Source organism: Myodes glareolus, chromosome 15 (genome assembly GCF_982192425.1).
Source record: "Myodes glareolus chromosome 15, mMyoGla1.1, whole genome shotgun sequence".
NCBI lineage: Eukaryota > Metazoa > Chordata > Mammalia > Rodentia > Cricetidae > Myodes > Myodes glareolus.
This window is the reverse complement of record NC_142040.1, coordinates 55,274,838-55,281,315: the sequence shown is the minus strand read 5'-3', so window position 1 is coordinate 55,281,315 and position 6,478 is coordinate 55,274,838.

The following is a 6,478-nucleotide window of genomic DNA, read 5'->3' as shown; positions in this document are numbered from 1 at the left end:
GCTTTCTGGGCTTTGTGTAATCATCTCAAATAAATTTAAGGAATAGGAAGCATGCATAAGGCATAAACTGTGAGGAGTGGCATGGAGAGTACCATATAAGCCAGTGTCTAAGCATCCCGTACTTCAGGCGTCAGAGGTTGCTGTCATCACATGACTTCCGCTCCTGACTTCCATCCTGCTAATCGTTCTGTTGCTAGTAATATAATTCTACAGACTGGGTAATTTTTACAAGAAAGGGACCTGCTTTGGGCTCATAGTTCTGAAGGTTCCAAATCAAATGCCACACCCAATGATAGCCTTCTTTCTGGCAGTCTCAAGGTAGCACCGGATATCACAAGGTCAGGAACAAGCAAAGTGGGTGCGGATCCCCCCCCCACTCTCTGTCATTCATGGGAATTATGTTCTGATGGTTTTAACCCCAACCATCTCCCTCATCACATTATATGAACTTGGGAGAAGATAAATCTTAGTCAAAGCACAGAACCCAGTCACACTCTCCTAGTCTATAGTTGCCTTTCTCACGTCATCCCATGGACCATGGATCCATTTTACAGCAACCTCCATGAGCAGATTGTCTCTTTGCCCCAGGGGATCCTCTGTTTAATCTTCCAATATTTCCTCGGGGACATTTTCATGGTAAAAAAAAAAAAGGTAGCGGAGAGTCTAGACAAAGAAAGCCCTAGACAGATGTCAAAACTATAAGGTTTAGTGTGGTGAGGCAAACACAATATTCTGAAACTTCTTAATTGCCTTCATCCAGAGTGACATAGCTATATCCTAACATGCTGCAAGGGCTACTGGTAAGAGGATGCCAATGCTACATGAAAAAGTGCAAATAAAAAGAAGTAGCTGGGGATTTTTCACTGCAGAAACACCATAAAAGCAGGTCTGTGGGTACTGAGGGACGAGCATTTATGAGCTTGGTGTTGGGGAGGGTGTGCCCCTGGAATAAGGACTAGCACCCCCAAAAGAAACTTTTGAAAACTCTGAAAGTGTTTCCTGGGCTCATTCATAAAGAGCATAAAATTTTTACTGTGCACAGAAGTCAGTGTCAACAACCACCAAAGGATGGATAAGTTCTTCCTAATGATCTCCCAAGCTAGTGATGTGGGTCGGACTGCCAGGGGAAGAACTGTACTCGGGCTAGACATAGAGGCTGGCGCGTTGGGAACATTCCCGTTTCTCCAGCTAGGTCTTTGGAGTTTCCTTTCCTCTCTCTTCTTACTGGCTGGGGCACTATTCGCTATAAAGTCAGCCATGAAGCTCGGTTTGTTTCTACATTTCTCATCTGAAACGTTAGTCTTTGTCTTGTTATTGTCAATTCCACACTAGCATAGATGCTCCATGAAGTACAAAGGCAGGAGGGGAGAGGGTTGGAGTTGCTGTGGGGCTTCGTGCCTTTTTTTTTTAACCAGGAAGGAAACTAGATTCACAACTCCTGAATAGCCTCTATTGTTTAACACATAAGGAGACAAGAGGGTTTAAGGGAAGTTATCTGTGATGGTCACATCCAGTGTGGACTTGATACTTTCTCTACTGTGTCAGGCAAATTGAGCAGAGTGCCTGTGTATTTGCTTATTTTCTAAGTTAGAGCACTTCTAGCACTAAAGGCATTACTGGTAACTAAGTCGGTGTAGCCAACATGTACTGAAACTATCTCTGAATCACTGGGTGGGTGGATGCTCTCAAGCAGTAGGTCTCAACCTTGCTAATGCTGTGACCCGTTAATACAGTTCTTCTTGTTGAGGTGACACCCTGGAAATTATTTCATTGCGACTTCATAGCTGTAATTTTGCTACCGTTATAAATCATAATGTAAATACCTGTATTTTCAGATGGTCTTAAACAACCCCTGTGAAAGGGTTGTTTAACCCCCGAAAGGGGTCGCCACCCACCGGCTAAAAAGCTATGCTCTAAAATAAGGCGCCTAAAATATGTTTTCCCACTTAGGACAGAGGTAGTGTCACCATGAACACTCTCCAAATAGGGAATGCCAACTAGCCATTGTTCTCTGGATTTATGCACCTGCTACAACTACAGTTTCTCCTTCAACCCGACTACAGCCTCCATTTCTCCTTTAATTATTACCATTCAGAAGGATGGTGGCCCAAAATGACATAAACCCGCTGATATTAAACATATTTATAATTTTCCCCAAAGTACTCAGGCAACACTGCCAATCACCCTTGAGTTCTCTGGGCAGAAAACTAAATGCTGCTTAACTGTATAATTCATCTTGCAATAGTGGTGTCATTAACTCAACAAGTTAATGTCATCTGGCCAAAAGAGTGGCCAACCAATTAACCAGCAACAATGAGCTCTATGAATGGAAGTTTCCAGGGCATCAAGCTTAGAATGTTTATATTCCAGAAAGATGTGAAAATAAAAGTGAGGTAACTGTTTTACAGAATTGAAGCAAGTTGGGTTAGTTTTGCCCTCTACAGCTTTCCACTCAGTCTCCAAAGCACGGGGATAATTACAGCTTATGAAATGAGTGAGCATACATTCTTGATTCAAGTCTCAGGGTATCTAGTAATCTGATGAATTCGTACCCAGAGATTACCAGGTGTTGGGTAGGAGTTTCCTGTGAGGTAAAACCTTCCTTCTTGGGACTGGAGAGATGGCAGTTAAGAGCACTGGCTGCTCTTCTAGAGGTCCTGAGTTCAATTCCCAGCAACCACTTGGTGGCTCACAGCCATGTGTAATGGGATCTGATGCCCTCTTCTGACATAAAAACAGACATGCAGGTAGAACAGTCATACATAAAATAAATAAATAGATCTTTAAAAAAAAAAAAACCCTTCCATCTTGGAGGGAAACGTTTTAAGACAAAAATAGAGGTTGTATTTGTGAAATAATGGGATATTTTAAGACACGATGACTTCTGTGGAAGTCAAACAATAAGATGGTCTAAGAGGAGGTGAAATGGCCACTTTACCAGGAAGCTAGTTAAGACAGAAAGTAAACAATTCAAAAATAGCTCCAGGAAGTCCCTGGAACTGACCAAATTCACAAGACCACACGCTCCCCCAAATGTATATAAACAGCTAGGATTGCTGAGAATCACTCTCAGAGAAGCCAAACTGCCTGGAAGAAACAGGGACCTATGAAGCTTGCATCCCTTTCTACTGCCCATGAGCTGCTACCTGCAGGCTGTGCGGAGTTCTCCAGGTTTCCAGCTTTTGTGACCTGTCACTCCTGCTCGGGTTGACTTTAGTGATGCAGGCTGTGTTTGAGCTATTTCTGCTCCTATAAGTTTTACCTCCCTGGTATTCCTACAAGTAACCCGTAAGTTCATTGTCTACCAAGTTAGACTTTGGTAGTATGTATAGTCTCATCTGTCATTGGCGTCCTGTCTAAGATAAGCAGATGTCTGCTCACGTCTCGCTAGGAATAGTGTCACACCACACCAGCAAATCTTCATTTTAGTGGCATGGTTTCTTTCTATTTTAAGACCCCAAAGGACTAAACCTGCAGGAGAACAGTTTCAGATATTTGAACCACTCCAGTAGTCCTGGGGTCATTACTACTCACAGGAGGATGGAGTCCTAAATTGGTTATGACCCAACTGAAATACAATGGCGTCAAGTGACTACTGAGACCCAAGTACTCCACAAACAAGTTGCAAATTATCAAAGCACATCTATTCATATGACCATCGCATCAGCTAATCTGTCACCAGCTTCCTATAGAAATCATGACAGGCTCGGCACCCCTTCCCTAAAAAATCCAAAATCTACATGGCACTGTGTGAGGGTCACAGGCAAAAGGCAAATACACTAAAAATTTTCTGTAAAACTACCTTTAGACTATGAGTATTAAGTATATATGAAACACAAAGGCATTCTAGGTTTAGATTTGTAGGTCTTATCTCCCAAGATATCTTGTTTTGTGTGAGAATATGAAAAAAACCCAAAGGACTTTTGATCCCAAACCCTTTGAATGACAGACCCGACTTGGCAGGTTTCTGGAGGGCCGTGCCTGTATCTTACTGTTTCTCTGACTTCAGAGTCATGGCCCAGGATTCAGCACAACAGGGTCACTCCATGCCTTCAGTGCTACTTCCGCTGTCATGGCTGTTGTCCTCTTTCCACTCAAGGTCAGCTGTCACTTCGGTTGTCAATAAACTCCCATCCACCACCTTGTCACCTCTTGTCCTTCTAATTCATTGCTTCACAACTGCTAAGTGATCAAAAAGTGGGTGTCGAGTATAATTAAGAGATGGGTTACTAAGGAGCGCTGGTTTGGATTCCAAATCCGTGCTTTTCTTATTTTAAATTCACAACAAAATGACAAGAGTTCAAAACGAGCCTTCTAAGTGATAAGGGACTTCAGTTCATTGCTATGTCCTTTTGCTAGGCCTTCTCGTCAAAGATGTGACTAGTTTTTTCCTTAGTCTCTTACACACTCACCATTTCCTATTCTATTAGGATTTTCTTCCTTCTTAATGACTGACTCAATCTATCATACAGATGGCTTCCCTCCCTTAAAAATACATTCCAAGAATTTCACAGAAATGACAAGTTCTTAATGTTAAACAAAAAAGCAAGCAAGCAAGCAAACAAACAAACAAAGCCATTTTTAAATGTGTATCCTCTAAAAACAGAAAAGAAAACAAAAGCAAAACCACAAAAAGAGAAACCAACAAACAAAACCCTGCAGATCACAAATCATGTCTGTTCTCATTGGGCTTCAAGACCGAAAGGGAACTAAGAAATAGATGATGCTGGGGACTGTCATCTTAACCATGTGATATAATTTTAGAATCCTTCTGCCTGAAACACAATCATCTCAAGTCCCCGATGCTCGGATACTGAACATTCCTGAATTTCCCTTCTCTGTGAATGATCATGAAAACAGCATCGTGGAAAGCCCAGGACACTGACCAAAACAAAGCAATGATTGGCACTTCTCCTGGCTGTATTACACAGATCACAGGATTCATCCAGATAAACTCGCCTGTTGCAGTCATTTCTCCCAACCTCCACAGACCTCAATGTCATCAGCAAAACAAAGCAGAGCACAGAAGTAATTACCTGGCTAATTCAAACAGAAATAAATGTCTCTGGTTTGGGCTGCATTATTGGAATAATCCAGGCGGAAGTCTCTGCTACCTGGATTATCTAAGCAATTACCTCAAACTTCCACTCCATCCCGAATCCTGTCAGAGCACATCCCCTCTTCAAATTTATAAACAATAGTATCTCTAAGCAAATTACTGAGGTAACATTTAAATCCAGCTGTCAATCTCTCCAAGGAGAAATTCATAGCATTTTATTCTACAGCTAGCTAGGCAGAGAAAGGAAATGGCTGAGAGAAACACTAAAATCCCAAGTACAAATTTGCTATAGAATTAATATCACAATTTGTCACTGATAATGAACGTGTATAAAACAGGTCCTGACAGCATGTTATTTCTGTAGCGGATCATTCTTTATAAAATCCAAGCGAGGGTTCCCCCCCCCCTTGCAACTGTGGAAATTATTTTCCCCAAATTCATAAAGCAAAATAATATTAATATTGTGGTTAGTAGCCATCTGCTCCATGAGAATTCTGTGCAGTCATTAGTCTAAACTGATGGCAGAGTGGCAAGCTGCCACGTCCCAAGAGGCCGGCCTCCAAAGCTCATCAGCATCTTTGAATCCAACTCTAGTCCAACAGGGTGAACCACGGAACAGAAGACCAGATCAGAAATCTGGCTACACGATCTATCCAAAATACTACCCCACCCAAGTCTATGTTCGGAGCCATGCCTCCAACCGGCACTCAAATGGAATTGCCAGCCAGCAAGGAATAAACATGAAGCATTTAGGTCACCCGCCAGGTCCAGCAGAGCAACTGGCGACCTGCGTTCTCCTCAGCCACAGCAGATTTCGCTACAGAGTCAGGACACAGTCAAGCTGTGAGAAGTCCGCTCATCAGAAAATCTCAGGGAAGTCACTGTAACTTTTTGAAAGAGGGAAGAAGAAAAAAAATGGCCACAGATGTGGCGGCATGCAGAGGGATCCAAAGGAGGTGTGAACTAAGCAATATTTCTCACGCAGTTCCCACCATAAAACTTTGCACCAACATTTTCTGGATTTAAGTGTTTCAAATCTGATAAGCTCTTACCACTTTTAATAGGCTTTTCTAATGATTTCCATTTGGAAAAGCAAAAAAGGGCTGCATTTTTAACATCCAACCGGTCCTCAAGAACTCCGTACATCTGTAATCATGGCCCACATGAATGCTAGCAGAAGGAGGTACATGCTCAGAGATGACTCAGCAAGATGCACAATCACCAATTCAACCTGGTAGATTATAATCACATCATAATCCTCCTTCGGGATACTTAGGATGCTCCAAGTAGGGAGCTGAAGAAAGTAAAGAAGTAGTAAGGAATAGAGGAGTCAAACTGGAAGTCGTGGTCAAAGATAGACTTGGTGTCGTTTAGGATTTTTATTCAGATCATAGAATTTCCAATAATCATTTTGCTTCA